General features: G+C 47.5%; 1 long non-coding RNA gene across 2 annotated transcripts in view; it reads left to right on the forward strand.

Annotated features, from left to right (window-relative positions):
• Positions 1-16,065, forward strand: part of LOC142069373 (uncharacterized) — a 63,563-nt gene that overhangs the window by 12,730 nt on the left and 34,768 nt on the right. The gene's annotated exons all lie outside the window — the stretch shown is intronic.

Below are 16,065 nucleotides of genomic sequence, written 5' to 3' on the forward strand. Positions count from 1 at the left end.
GGAATAGCTATTCCAGTCAGTTTCCCAGAATCCCTAAATAAAAACCTAGCTCGTTCAAGGTTATTGCTCTGAGCAAATTATCCATCAAGTGATGAGGATACTAAGAAGCCTGGGGCATGTCAGTGTAACACATCGGGTAATGCATGTGATCATGGCTCCCTCTAGCGACTGGCTGGCAGAGCTGATGAAAGGGTGAGGGAGATAGGAGAGAGTACACCTGGCTAGTGTCCTGTGTGTGGAGAGCCTATGAGGGAGCTCTCTGATCACAGCAAGATTCCAAGCCTTGCATTGCTAAATAAAGGTGATTCTTTGAACTATCTAACCTCATTCTACACCCTACCACAACAGTAGCTGCTGCTCCACACACCTGTAGCCTAGGCTCTCTCTTCATGAGGGCAATTTGCAGACGTGTTGCTATATAATGATATACATGATATAATGACACTGATGTACACCCCTAATACAGAGTGCTGTGCTGATGCAAAACATGGATTTCAGTGTTAAATCTTACTGTAATGTGTTTAACTTGGTTACTCCCGTATGTACTTCCTTAATGTAAGCAGGGCCTGAGATGTGAAATGTTTTGAGTCTGGGCTAGTGGTTGGGGCCCATCTCCAGCACATTATGCCATTTGCAGCAGGAGTCTTCCTCTCCCCGGATAACTGTCCTGCTCCCTGAGTAATGGCTGTATGAACAAAGAAATAAGGGAGAGATACTGAGGGAGGAACATAAGAACATAAGAATGGCCTTACTGGGTCAGACCAAAGGTTCATCTAGCCCACTATCCAGTCTTCTGACAGTGGCCAGTGCCAGGTGCCCCATAGGGAATGAACAGAACAGGTAATCATCAAGTGATCCATCCCCTGTCACTCATTCTCAGCTTCTGGCAAACGAAGGCTAGGGACACCATTCCTGCCCATCCTGGCTAGTAGCCATTGATGGACCTGTCCTCCATGAATTTGTTAGGGAAAAAGGGTTCCCCTCCCGTCTAGGGTTAGGAGGGTAGCCTTCCCTGGACTTCTGTATTAGCCAAACAAAACACAGAGTCTTGGCTCTTTGATAAAGTGAGGCACTTTATTGCTAGCAAATACGACAGCTGAAGGGCTCACCAATTCCTTTTCAGAGGAAAATGGTGAAGCCCCGAACAAAGAACAGGGATGAGCTTTTATAGCTTGGTTCAACATACATTGTGATATCTCTTCCAGTTCGAACCGGTTAACCCAGTCTGTTTGAAGTTCTGGGGTAGGTACGAGCATGGAGGCTTATCTGTATAAGGAATTCTCTTCCCAAAAGCAGGGAGTGCAGGTTACACACAGTTCACATTCTTTCTATCCATAAACAAAGTAGAAAGGACAGATAAGCATAGAAAAAAGACAGCAGCGTAGCTTTACATGATTATAGGGTCGTTTTCTGGGTTTTTTTCCCTATCAGTTCCCCCCTTTGAGCCTGAAGATAATTATCTTACATGGCTCATTATTTATTGTTTAACATGTTCATATGTTTCTCATCTTGGTTAACACCACTCTTCTTTACATATAGTATCTTTGCTGGGCTCATGGTTTTGGTACATACCCGGTGACAGAGGGCACAACAACTGGACGCACAGCAGAACAGCAGACCCACAATCATAAGGAATCCCACTCCATACACAAACAAGGTTTTTAGCCATCCAAAGTTAGGCAACCAGCTGGTGAGCCAGCCCCACAAGTCAAAGCCCACACTGGGAGAAATAGAGGCCTGCTTATGAAAGAAGGCTGACACGTTTGCAATTATGTTAGTATCTGTGACTATGCGTCCGCTTTGATTTACATAAAGGCAGCATGTGGCATTGAGAAATGTGCACACCCCTCCCTGTGCACTTAAAAGCTGATCCAGGGCCAACCTGTTTTGCATACTGTAGCGAGCTAGTGAGCTTATTTCTTCTTGCAAAGCTTGGATTGCATCTCGAGTGGTGTTAGTAAATATTTCCATTTCGGCTGACATATTTTTTAGCGCGTATTCAAGTTGGCCCACCCCCACCCACGGAAAAAGAATACGGAAGGCGCGCATGCCTGTACTGCCTTCCTCGACAATAGGATTATAACTGGTATCTCGACGGGTTCATCGGGTTGTGTCTCTGATTTCTATTAAGTCTCTACGATGCATCCCTCCTGGCCAGGCAAAGGCCACCGTGCATCTTCCCAACCACTTTGGGGGCAAGGTCTTTCCTGCCCAAGTGCCACATACCCACCATAAGTGATGATCTCCTAATACTATACTATAGTTGCCTTTATTGCCCCCGGAGTTCTGAGATACTTCCTGCAATCGTCCCACCAGGGATGCAGCATCATCAGGATTGGGTCCTATTCCCCCCCATTTTCATAATGTAAGGCCGGCAAATTGAGTTGCATTTTCTCTGAGAATGTACCCCACATAGCCTCCAGCACGGGCATAGTTGGCTACCTCAGTACCATTGGGATACAGCAAAAGAGTAGTACTTGCATTGTTTCCCAAAATTAGAATTTTCTCACAGTGGGTTTTCGGGTATTTTCCCAGAGTAGTTTTGCCTCGGGTGCGTAGCGACCTTTTTTCTATGCACAAGGGGGCCTTAACGAGCAAGTCTGGGCGATGGTTCGGGATCCAGGTCCTAAAATCTATGGGTCCCCTTCCCCTTTTTCCCTTTTGGCCGTACCACGCCAAACCATTTTGCCAAGAATTAAGGAGCGCTGGAACCGGCAAAATGGGGAACCCTTGCAGTGAATGGGAAGAGAAGTGGGAACACACCCAACAGTCACTAACATTCCATGCGTTGGTTAAATTTTGGGCTAATTGTAGAAATGTATTTTTATCCCAACCCCCCAGGGCAGAGGTCCAGGTTAACGCCCATAGCCATACATACATTATAAACACTACCAGCTACTAACAACTCTAAAAAAAAATAATATTAATACAATATTTGTAACAGTATACTAATACTCCAGAGTTCTGTAACTGCTTCTGATTCCGCTGATTGACCGGTACCCAGTTTATGTAGAAGCGGCGGTCGTGATGGGAGTCGTTGGGGATGTTGGAGCAGGAACCTTTTTACAGTGGCTGCAGTGCACCCATCTATCGATGCCCTCGACCTTCACTGCAGTTGGAGTAGTCAGAAGGACTTGGGCCGGGGCCGACCACCTTGGTTCCAGGCAATGCTTCCTTCGATGGATTTTAACACAGACAAAGTCTCCTGGAAAAAGAGAGTGCGCACAAGTATCAAGCGGTAAAGGTTGGGCATCTTTTACTCTGGCCCATGCATCACTTAAGGCATCTTGCAACATGCGACAATAACCCCCCAACTTATCTTGCCCAGCCATTAATGAAGTTTTTGCTGGGGCAAACCCGTCTACACTGGTTAGAGGAATCGGCAAGGGTCGGCCAAATAGAATTTCGAACGGTGTCAACGAATGCTTCCTACGGGGTGTATTACGAAGATTGGTTAACACTATGGGTAACACTTCAGGCCACTTTAATCCAGTCTGCTCTCATAGCTTTGCCAATTGGGTTTTTATCAGCCCATTCACCCTTTCTACTTTTCCTGAACTTTGTGGATGATAGGGGGTATGCAAGGCTTGTTTTATGCCGAGGGCCTTTGCTAAGTGTTGAATAATTTGGGAAGTGAAATGGGGGCCTTGGTCACTTTCCAAACGAGTCATTATCCCGAAGCGGGGCACTATCTCCTTGAGGAGACACTTCGCTACGGATACTGCATCTGCCCTTCGAGTGGGGAAAGCCTCAACCCACCCTGAAAAAAGATCAACCAGGACAAGCAAGTGTTTTAGTCCTGTCACTGGTGGTAAGTCCATGAAGTCCATCTGGACCACAGCAAATGGGTACTCAGGCAGTTTGCAATGTCCCATAGCTTGTGGTTTGACTGCTCCTTGGTGATTGTACCGTTGACACAATTCACACTGTGCAGTGACGGTCTTCGCAGCTGCATGGACCCCCGGAGCAAAAAACAACTTCTCCATTTGAGCCACTAATCCCCCCTTTCCCAGGTGCGAGGCCAGGTGGAGTGCCTGGGAAACCTGAGGGAGGAGTTGTCTTGGGAGAACCGGACGACCGTCCGGGCTGACGTAGAGGTTGTCCTCATTTAGGTGGCATCCAATGGATTTCCAACGGCTAACTTTGGCCGGGGGCGTCGTCTGCTGGGCAGAGAGCAAAACGGCTGGCGTCACTGGTTGCAGTAGCAGGGGTGCCAAAAAAGGAAAAGGGGCTGGAGCCCCACAGAGGGCAGCATGACGGGCCGCCGAATCGGCTGCAGCATTTCCCTTGGAAACCTCGTTCGAGGCGCGGGAGTGGCCCTTACAGTGTGTAACCGAAACAGCTGCAGGAAGTTGAATAGCCTCTAACAAGGCAGAAATCAAGGCAACATGGGAGATCTGAGAGCCACTGGAGGTAAGGAACCCACGGTGCTTCCAAAGTTGTCCAGTAGAGTGGCATACTGAAAAGGCATATTTGGAGTCAGTATAGATGGCCACAGTTTTGTTTTCAGCTAATTGACAGGCCCTAACAAGCGCCACGAGTTCTGCTGCTTGCGCTGACTTTTGTGTAGGTAAGGCATGCGCTTCAAGCGTTGCCATCAGGGTAACAATTGCATAGCCAACTCGTAAGGCCCCAAACTCGTCCCGACAGGCGGAACCATCACAAAATAATTGGAGGTCAGGATTCTGCAATGGAATATCAGAGAGGTCAGGACGAGGCGTGGAGATCAAATCCACCACATGGAGGCAATTATGAGGTTCCCCATCCTCAGGCAGAGGCAAAAGGGTTGCAGGATTCAGGACTTCGCAGCGGCGTAGGGTAACAGCCTGATTGGCGAGCAAGGCCAATTCGTACCTGGTCAGTCTGGCTGCTGTGAGGTGCTATGTGGATCCACGATTAAGAAGTGCTGCAACGGCATGAGGCACTTGAACTAGAAGAGGGTGGCCCAAGGTAAGCCCCGAAGCTTTCTTGACCAACACAGCGGCAGTCGCAACAGCGCGGAGACAGGGCGGAAGACCCTGAGCCACTGGGTCAAGAAGGACCGAAAAATAAGCCACCGGTCGCTGGCCAGGCCCAAAGGGCTGAGTTAGCATACCAGACGCCGTGCCAGATTGTTCATGGCAAAATAAGGTGAAAGGCTTTGCGTAATCCGGTCTGCCCAGGGCTGGTGCAGAAGTTAATGCTTGTTTGAGAGCGGTAAGGGCGTTGTTCTGTAGAGTCGTCCATGGTAAGGGTTCGGGAACGGAATCCAGCAGCAAATCGGTGAGGGGGTGCACTAACTCCGCATAAGCCGGAATCCAGGCTCTACAATAGCCACTTGCTCCCAGTAACTGGCGGAGTTGCTTTTTAGTGGTAGGCCTTGGCATACTCAGAACGCTTTCAATCCTGTCCTGAGTAAGTGCAGTAGAAGCATATGAAATACGATGCCCCAAATATTCCACCTCGGGTTGGGCAAACTGTAGCTTGGAGAGTGCCACCTTGTGACCTTTTTCGGCCAATGCAAAAAGAAGGATTCGAGTGTCCTGTACACAGGCAGCCTTGGCTGTAGAGCACAATAACAGATCATCAACGTATTGAATCAAAGTAGAACCCATAGTCAACGAAATAGAGTCCAGATCTCGCTTTAAATACTGGCTGAAGATGGTAGGGCTTTCCCTGTAGCCCTGAGGGAGGCGGGTCCATACGTATTGACATCCGTCAAAGGTAAAGGCAAATAGGAACTGTGAGTCTGGGTGCACAGGGATGCTGAAAAATGCTGAAGACAGATCAATTACAGTAAAATAAGTAGCCCCTGGGGGAATAGCAGTTAAAATAGTTGCTGGATTGGGAACAACCGGAGCTCTCGGGATCACAATAGCATTAATCAGTCGGAGGTCATGCACGAAACGGTAAACCGGTTTGCCATCGGGGCCAGGCTTGGGTTTCTTAACAGGAAGAATAGGTGTATTGCAAGGGCTGGTAGCCTCCTTAATGATTCCTTGAGTTAAAAGCTGTTGTAGGACTGGCCGAATGCCCTCTATGGCCTCTTTAGGCAATGGATATTGCATTTTTCGGGGCAGAGGGATATCTGTACGGTAATTGATATACACCGGTTCTGCTGACTTTAAAAGTCCAGTTTTAGTGGACGCCGAGGCCCACAATGCTTCAGGAATATCAGATAACTCAGCAGGGACAAAGGGGGCGGTGGGTGTAGTGGCTAACAATGCCATTACCGTAGCTTCAGGGACCGAAGTAGGGACTGAGAGATATAGCCCCTCTGGGCTGCAAATTATAGTTGCTCGTAGTTTACATAACAGATCTCTACCTAATAAATTTGCAGGACAGGAAGTTGCAATTAAAAAGCTATGATCCTCTGATAACGGGCCAAGCTGGACCGTTTGCTCCGCAGTTAGAGGAAGGGCGCACACGGTGCCACCAACGCCTATAGCTTTTACGGTTGCAGAAGTGGTAGGAAGGGTGGGGTCCTGTAGAGTACTTCTATCTGCCCCGGTGTCAATTAACATTGAATAAGTTTTTCCTCCCACCACAACTGGAAGCTCCGGGTGGTTTGCATCCAACTGCACTGTCCAAGAAGCGGAGGGGGTTCCTGGCGAGGGGGACGAAGCATTGTGGGCGGCTAGCTTTCAATCAGTACTTCCTTTTTCTCCCCCCCTTTCCTGTACCCTCTGGTAGGCTTGCATAAGAGGGTCAGCTGGCTGGAGGGGGTAATTTGGGCACTGGGCAGCCCAGTGTCCTTTTTGTCGGCACCGCCGGCACTCATCTGGCCCTGCCCTCCCGGGCCGTGGCTGGAAGTTCTGACCTTGTGGTCCCCATCCCTGGGTAGAGCTGCCTCCTCTTCCGCCTCGTCCCCGAAAGCCTCCCCTCCTGCGGCTTGCATCCCGTCCCCGAGAGCCGTCTTGGAAACCTTGCAACTGCAGATTAAGGAGCTTTTCGGACCTCCTAGTGTCTAATTCCTTCCTATTCCTCCAGGCATGGGCTGCTAACCCCACCACCTCCTCCAGCGTTTTGTTTTCATAAGCTGGTTGACTACACACATACTTCCGAGCGAATGGTAATAAATTTTTTACATACTGGCTGATCACTTGTGTTTTCGCTACAGGGGAGGTTGGATCTAAGCCGCCGTGGTTTTTCAAAACCTTACAAAGGCGGTGGAAGAATTCCCCTGGGTGCTCATCGTGCTTTTGAACACATGCATCTACCTTTCCCCAATCATACACAGGCTTAGACATATCCTCTAATGCTTCTAAGATTCGCTTTCTCATTTTATCCCACTCTTGAACGGTCTCTGGAACATCCCAATCCATTTCAGGTTTCTCTTGCGGATAAGCCGCCCTGCCTTGCACCGTCTCTCTAGCTTTCTTATACACCGTTTCCTTCTCACCCTCGCTTAGCACTTGATTTAAAATCATTTCCACATCGTCATAATTACAATTATACATTGTGAAAATACCCTTTAACTTTTTAATAAATTCTTCCGGACACTGTCGAAATGAGGGAAAAGTAGATGACCAATTCATTAGATCCGTGCTGGTAAAAGGGACATACACCATCTGTGTCCCCCCCCACCGCTCGGCAGTTGTCGCATAGGCATTTGGACTGCACTAGCTATTGCAGCTCCAAGAACTTTTGCCTTAGGGGTGCCTAGAGAACCATGAGACCGGGTCTTTGCTGGGGTTGCATCACTGGGGTGTCGCGGATCAGGACGTGTCAACCCCCTGGTAGAGGTGCCAGCCTCCGGATCGCCCCCCCGCTCTGCGTTAATTGTGGGGGTATCGGTAGCTAGTGGGAGAGTGGGACCGCTCCTTTCCCCGGTTGGGGGCGTGGGTGCATCAGGGTCAGGCTGCGGTACCCCACCCCATAGCCAGCTACATTCTTCCAATGGTATAGGATCCCCCGCTTCTTTCAATGGGAGTTGGGGATAAATAGACTTTGACGTTTTTAGCTTCTGGTCAGCATGACTAGATTCTGGATTGTTTGGTGGGGGCCGCATGGCTTTAAGTTTTTCTACCTCAGCACGTAAACTAGTAGTTACACTGGCACTTTTGCGCCGTTCGGCCTCCCTTATCCATACATCAGAATACTTAAGTTGCCGCGGTTGTAAATCATACAATACTTTTCGTAATTGAACAATGTTATGTAACTCAAATGTTCCTTCCCCCGGCCAGCGATTTCCTGGTTCCGGGTCATCTTGCGTCATTCCCACCCAGGGACCTTGACACAAAAATATAAACTTATACAAAGCTTTGTTGCCATCCGATTGTAAGGCCTTGATATCCCTATCATAATGTTTTAACATATAGCCCAGAGGCGTAGAAGGATCAACAGTTCTACTGGACCCCCCCCCATCTTTTCCCAAAGACGGGACCCCCGGCTGTTGTCTAGACAATCACAAAGGAAAAATTCAGAACTCACCAAGTTCCCACCGGCCGGTGTTCACCAATAGGTCCGGACCCTAGTGCCTTTGGGATGCCTTATTTCGCCGAAGCGGCGGGTGGAAGCGAGACGGGAAGCCTTCGGGGTTAAAGCAACCCGGGTGCCGGCAAGAAGGATTCAGAGTCCCGACCATCCACCGGTCCGGAGAAGAGGCGATCCCGGACGAGCCCCCAAATTGTTAGGGAAAAAGGGTTCCCCTCCCGTCTAGGGTTAGGAGGGTAGCCTTCCCTGGACTTCTGTATTAGCCAAACAAAACACAGAGTCTTGGCTCTTTGATAAAGTGAGGCACTTTATTGCTAGCAAATACGACAGCTGAAGGGCTCACCAATTCCTTTTCAGAGGAAAATGGTGAAGCCCCGAACAAAGAACAGGGATGAGCTTTTATAGCTTGGTTCAACATACATTGTGATATCTCTTCCAGTTCGAACCGGTTAACCCAGTCTGTTTGAAGTTCTGGGGTAGGTACGAGCATGGAGGCTTATCTGTATAAGGAATTCTCTTCCCAAAAGCAGGGAGTGCAGGTTACACACAGTTCACATTCTTTCTATCCATAAACAAAGTAGAAAGGACAGATAAGCATAGAAAAAAGACAGCAGCATAGCTTTACATGATTATAGGGTCGTTTTCTGGGTTTTTTTCCCTATCAAATTTATCTAGTTCTTTTTTGAAGCCTTTTATGGTCTTGGCCTTCACAACTTCCTCTGGCAAGTAGTTCCACAGGTTGACTGTTCGTTGTGTGAAGAAATACTTCCTTTTATTTGTTTTAAACCTGTTTTAAACCTTCATTTGGTGACCTCTAGTTCTTGTGTTATGAGAAGTAGTAAACACTTCTTTATCTACTTTCTCTACACCAGTCATGATTTTATAGACCTCAGTCATATCTCCCCTTAGCTGTCTTTTTTCCAAGCTGAAAACCCTCAGTCTTATTAATCGTTCCTTATACAGAAGCCATTCCATACCCCTAATCATTTTTGTTGCTCTTTTCTGAACCTTTTCCAATTCCAATATATCTAGGATATATTGGAGGATGCTACCATAGAGGTCCTGGACTTCAATCTCTTACCTAGCACACAGTATTCAAGATGTGGGCAAACCATGGATTTAGATAGAGGGAACATGATATTTTCTTTCCTATTATCTATCCCTTTCTTAATTATTCCCAGCATTCTGATCACTTTTTTGACTGCTGCTGCACATTGAGTGAATGTTTTCAGAGAACTATCCACAGTGACTCCAAGATCTCTTTCTTGAGTGGTAACAGCTCATTAGACTCCATCATTTTATATGTGCTTTCCAATGTGAATTACTTTGCATTTATCAACATTAAATTTCATCTGCCATTTGGTTGTCCAGTCAGTCAGTTTTGAGAGATCCTTTTGTAGCTCTTTGCAGTCTGCCTGGGTCTTAACTATCTTTATTTATTTTGTATCATCGGCAAATTTTGCCACCTCACTGTTTACCCCTTTTTCCAGATCATTTATGAATATGTAGAATAGGACTTGTCCCAGAATAGACTCCTGGGGGACACCACTATTTACCTCTCTGCATTCTGAAAACTGTCCTACCCTTTGTTTCCTATCTTTTAACTAGTTACCAATCCATGAGAGGAACTTCCCTCTTATCCCATGGCAGCTTACTTTGAGTAAGAGCCTTTGATGAGAACCTTGTCAAAGGCTTTCTGAAAATCTAAGTACACTATATCCACTGGATCCCCTTGGTCCACATACTAGTTGACCCCCTGAAAGAATTCTAGTAGATTGCTGAGGCATGATTTACCTTTACTAAAGCCATGTTCACTCTTCCACAACAAATTATGTTCATCTCTATGTCTGACAATATTATTCTTTATTATAGTTTCAACTAGTTTGCCCGGTATTAAAGTCAGTCTTACAGGCCTTTAATTACTGGGATCACCTCTGGAGCCCTTTTTAAAAATTATCGTCATCTTTGCTATTCTCCAGTCATCTGGTACAAAAGCTGATTTAAATGATAGATTACAGACTACAGTTAGTAGTTCTGTAATTTCACATTTGAGTTCCTCAGAACTCTTGGGTGAATACCAGCTGGTCCTGCTGACTTATTGCTGTTTAATTTATCAATTTCTTCCAAAACCTCCTGTAATGATACCTCAATCTGGGACAGTTCCTCAGATCTGTCACCTAAAAAGAATGGCTCTGGTTTGGGAATCTCCCTCACATCCTCAGCCATGAAGACTGATGCAAAGAATTCATTTAGTTTCTCCGCAAAGGCCTTCTCATCCTTGAGTGTTCCTTTAGCACCTCGATCGTCCAGTGGCCCCACTGGTTCTTTAGCAGGCTTCCTGCTTCTGATGTACTTAAAAAAAAAAAAATTGCTATTACTTTTTGAGTCTTTGGCTAACTGTTCTTCACATTCTTTTTTGGCCTTCCTACTTGTATGTTTACACTTCATTTGCCAGTGTTTATGCTCCTTTCTATTTTCCTCACTAGGATTTAATTTCCACTTTTTAAAGGATGCCTTTTTGTCTCTCACGGCTTCTTTTACTTTGTTGTTTAGCCACAGTGGTTCTTTTTTGGTTCTTTTACTATGTTTTTTTAATTTGGGGTACACATTTAAGTTGAGACTCTATTCTGGTGTCTTTAAAAAGTTTCCAAGCAGTTTCCAGAGATTTCACTTTTGCCACTGGACCCTTTAATTTCTGTTTAATTAACCTCCTCATTTTTGTGTAGTTCCCCTTTCTGACATTAAATGCTACAGTGTTGGGCCGCTGTGGTGTTTTTCCTGCCACAGAACCTTGAAACCAACTGTGTGAATGAGCCAGTGCTTTGATATGGCAGTTCTTGGGGTTCTCAACAGACCTTCTGGAGACAACCCAGATATTCCGGACACTTCATCTGGGAACCACGGCTTCTCAATAGCCTTCTGACTCCTAGGCACACACATGTGCTCTATCTCCGCCCCACTCTGCCTCTCTGGGTTTTTGGTGGTTGTCTCAGGGCTCTGTGTCACTGTGCAGTGCTGCAGGCACAGTGATACACAGCAGAGTCAGACTATGAAAGGCTTTTCCATGTAAGGTCCCATTTTTTGTTGCTTCTCAAGGCTGTCATAGGTTTGGCTGTGAAATTGGTTCCTGGTCCATCTTCTAGAGAGTAGAAGAGCCCCTCCAGCTCTCTTCCACCCTGCTGCTGGTACCAGTACATGAACTGGCAGCTGGTTTGTTTCAAGGTACACTGCAGGGTTGAGGATTCTCCTAAGCCCCCCACGAAGAAGGGCAGCTGCTCCACGTAGGCTGAGCCCACACCTGGAAAAAATGTGAATTGTTTTTTACAAAAACACAAGGGGACAAGTGAGGGGTGGAGGAAGAGAGAGAGAAAAATTGAGATGCAGTAAAAGACACAAAATGGACAAGACAGTCACTTTGTCTGTGCAAATAAACAGGGGCCTTTGTGTGTTATTCTTGGCTGAGATTTCCCTACCCTGTGGAGAGAATTGACAGGATAAGTACTAGGAGTCTCCCATCTGGGATTCACTCTGGGATGGGACAGTCTCAGGTGGGTGTATTTTTACCCACAAGTCCCTGCTTCTTGGTGATTCTCTTGGTTCCTCCAAGGGTCTTGAAGCGGATCAGACAATGTCTAGAGATCCCCTAATACCTCAATCTCAGTCATAAGAATGTGTCCCCTCAACTTGGGACTCTGGCCCTCCCTGCCCCACCCCGTCCTCATAGTTACTCAGATTGTAACTGAGACCCAAAGGAACAGTGCTGACAGCAGATGTCTCCACATGATGGAAACTTTCCCCTGCTCTGTCTCCTCCACACTGTAGGTTTCCTCCTTTCTGTGCCTCGAGGGGAGCGAGAGGGGAAGGGTAACTACACTCCGCAGTGGGAGGAGAAACACTGTGGTGTCACTTTAGAGGAGAGACTTACTTCTGCCTCTGTCATCCTCTCCTTTGCCTCCTGGACTGCCAGTTTCATGAACGCTTTGGAGATTGTTTTCTGGTTCCCTTCTCCTGGGTGATGCCTTCCTCTCACTAACATGGGAATAAGAATTTATCCTGAGGAATAGTAATGGGGAAGACAGCAGCTGAGGGGAGGACACGTGTGCCGTGTTGCAGGCACCAGATTCTAAGTCTGGACAGCGGCTCCTGACACTCAACTAGAGGCACCCTGGTCTAGGGTTCAGGGTCTAGGGGATAACTGACACTGGATTATTTACAGAATGGCTGAATATGGGTTACATGTATTGCTTAATACAGTTTTCTCGTACTCAGAAGGACAGTGTTATGCTATCTCTCTGTGAATGTGTACTAATGCCAGAGTTTGTCTGTCTGCCTGTTTTTTTTTTGGAAAGTAGAATATAGAAAGCAGAAGAAACATCATCTCTAAGGTTTTGTCTGAAGTTATTCCAGAATAAAGTAGAGTGTGAATTTGAAGGGCAATAACTATCCTGGAATAAGAGTATCCTCACAGGCAGCTATTCCAGTCAGTTTCTGAGTATCCTGAAATTAAAACCTAGCTGATTCAAGGTTATTGCTCTGAGCAAATTATCCATCAAGTTATGAGGATACTAAGAAGTCTGGGGCATGTCAGTGTAACACTTCGGTTAGTGCATGTGATTATGGGAGGAGTGGTAGATATGCTGGAGGGGAGGGATAGGATACAGAAGGACCTAGACAAATTGGAGGATTGAGCCAAAAGAAATCTGATGAGGTTCAATAAGGATAAGTGCAGGGTCCTGCACTTAGGATGGAAGAATCCAATGCACCGCTACAGACTAGGGACCGAATGGCTAGGCAGCAGTTCTGCGGAAAAGGACCTAGGGGTGACAGTGGACGAGAAGCTGGATTTGAGTCAGCAGTGTGCCCTTGTTGCCAAGAAGCCCAATGGCATTTTGGGATGTATAAGTAGGGGCTTAGTGAGCAGATCGAGGGACGTGATCGTTCCCCTCTATTCGACATTGGTGAGGCCTCATCTGGAGTACTGTGTCCAGTTTTGGGCCCCACACTACGAGAAGGATGTGGATAAATTGGAGAGAGTCCAGCGAAGGGCAACAAAAATTATTAGGGGTCTAGAACACATGACTTATGAGGAGAGGCTGAGGGAGCTGGGATTGTTTAGCCTGCAGAAAAGAAGAATGAGGGGGGATTTGATAGCTGCTTTCAACTACCTGAAAGGGGGTTCCAAAGAGGATGGTTCTAGACTGTTCTCAATGGTAGCAGATGACAGAACGAGGAGTAATGGTCTCAAGTTGCAGTGGGGGAGGTTTAGATTGGATATTAGGAAAAACTTTTTCACTAAGAGGGTGGTGAAACACTGGAATGCGTTACCTAGGGAGGTGGTAGAATCTCCTTCCTTAGAGGTTTTTAAGGTCAGGCTTGACAAAGCCCTGGCTGGGATGATTTAACTGGGAATTGGTCCTGCTTCGAGCAGGGGGTTGGACTAGATGACCTTCTGGGGTCCCTTCCAACTCTGATATTCTATGATTCTATGAATCTGCATTGCGGTCACTGGACTGGGATTCATTTGGAGCCACCCTAGTCTCCTAGATCCTTCTGTGACACTGCACCCCATATTCTTCACAGATATATTATTATGATGAGTATGACATAATCATAATGTATTTTATGTAAGATAAGTCATGTGAGGTGTCATTGGAAAGGTTATGATTTACTGAATATGATTATCCTATTTGTATACATGTATCATTTTTGTATCTGAAGTTAGGAATATTGACTATGTATCTGTATTACAAATGTGTTTACACCTGGGGAACGCCCATTAGGTAAAAGGGTCTCTGTCTGGACGACTGGCTGGGAAGGGCCCATTCAGGTTAATGAGCCTGTCATAAATATAAAGGGAAGGGTAAACCCCTTTGAAATCCCTCCTGGCCAGGGGAAAGCTCCTCTCACCTGTAAAGGGTTAAGAAGCTAAAGGTAACCTCGCTGGCACCTGACCAAAATGACCAATGAGGAGACAAGATACTTTCAAAAGCTGGGAGGAGGGAGAGAAACAAAGGGTCTGTGTGTCTGTCTATAGTCTGTCTTTGTCGGGGATAGACCAGGAATGGAGTCTTAGAACTTTTAGTAAGTAATCTAGCTAGGTATGTGTTAGATTATGATTTCTTTAAATGGCTGAGAAAAGAATTGTGCTGAATAGAATAACTATTTCTGTCTGTGTATCTTTTTTGTAACTTAAAGTTTTGCCTAGAGGGGTTCTCTATGTTTTGAATCTAATTATCCTGTAAGGTATCTACCATTCTGATTTTACAGGGGGGATTTCTTTATTTCTATTTACTTCTATTTTTATTAAAAGTCTTCTTGTAAGAAAACTGAATGCTTTTTCATTGTTCTCCGATCCAAGGGTTTGGGTCTGTGGTCACCTATGCAAATTGCTGAGGCTTTTTATCCAACATTTCCCAGGAAAGCGGGGGTGCAAGTGTTGGGAGGATTGTTCATTGTTTTTAAGATCCAAGGGTCTGGGTCTGTAGTCACCTAGGCAAATTGGTGAGGCTTTTCACCAAACCTTGTCCAGGAAGTGGGGTGCAAGGTTTTGGGAAGTATTTTGGGGGGAAAGATGTGTCCAAACAGCTCTTCCCCAGTAACCAGTATTAGTTTGGTGGTGGTAGCGGCCAATCCAAGGACAAAGGGTGGAATATTTTGTACCTTGGGGAAGTTTTGACCTAAGCTGGTAAAGATAAGCTTAGGAGGTTTTTCATGCAGGTCCCACATCTGTACCCTAGAGTTCAGAGGGGGGGAGGAACCTTGACAGAGCCATTGGGATAAAACAATCGTCCTTAGAAGAAGCCTATCTCCACCTGGGGCGGGGGGCTTCCTGAGGATGCTGCAGACAGCATCCAACTCCTGGCTGCTGTGACACTACAGGGACATGTGCAGTGGTGAGCTGGAGCTGGTTCGCACCGGTTTGCGCAAACCGGTTGTTAAATTTTGAAGCAGTTTTAGAACCGGTTGTTAACCCGCTTCCCTGCAGGGGGTGCTGAGGCTTTGATGGGTTCCGGACGGGAAGTGATGTAATTCCTCCTCCGGCGGCGCTGCGCTGCGCTGCGGGAGCCATGTGGGCTGCCACCTGGCCCTGGGCACGAGCCCTGATGCTGCTGCTGCTCCCCCGACCCCTGGCCCTGGGGCTCCCGCTGCTGCCTGGTGGGTCCCCGGCTGCTCTGCTGGGCCTGGGCTGCGTCCTGCTGCTCGGGCTGCTCCCAGCCGCTCTCCCCATGAGTACCCACCACCATGCCCGCAGCCAGCCCCTGCCTCCAGCCACCCCCACACCCCCTGCCCACAGCCAGCCCCCGCAGCCAGCCCCTGCCGCACCCCCTCCCCTGCCCGCAGCCAGCCCCTGCTGCATCCCCTGCCCGCAGCCAGCCCCTGCTGCACACACCCCCTGCCCTGTCTCCAGCCAACCCTGCACCCTCCTGCCTGCAGCCAGCCCCACACCCCCTGTCCTGCCTGCAGCCAGCCCCGCACTCCCTGCCTCTAGCTAGCCCTGCCCCACGCCCCTGTCTGCAGCTGGCCCCATGTCCACTGGTGCCCTGCAGTTCCCAGGGCAGTAACCCTGCACACCTGCTTCAATGAGGGGGGGGGGCAGGGAGCAGCTGAGACCCACACATGTGCACACCCTAGGGTGACCAGACAGCAAGT

Source organism: Caretta caretta, chromosome 1, assembly GCF_965140235.1.
Source record: "Caretta caretta isolate rCarCar2 chromosome 1, rCarCar1.hap1, whole genome shotgun sequence".
Lineage (NCBI taxonomy): Eukaryota > Metazoa > Chordata > Testudines > Cheloniidae > Caretta > Caretta caretta.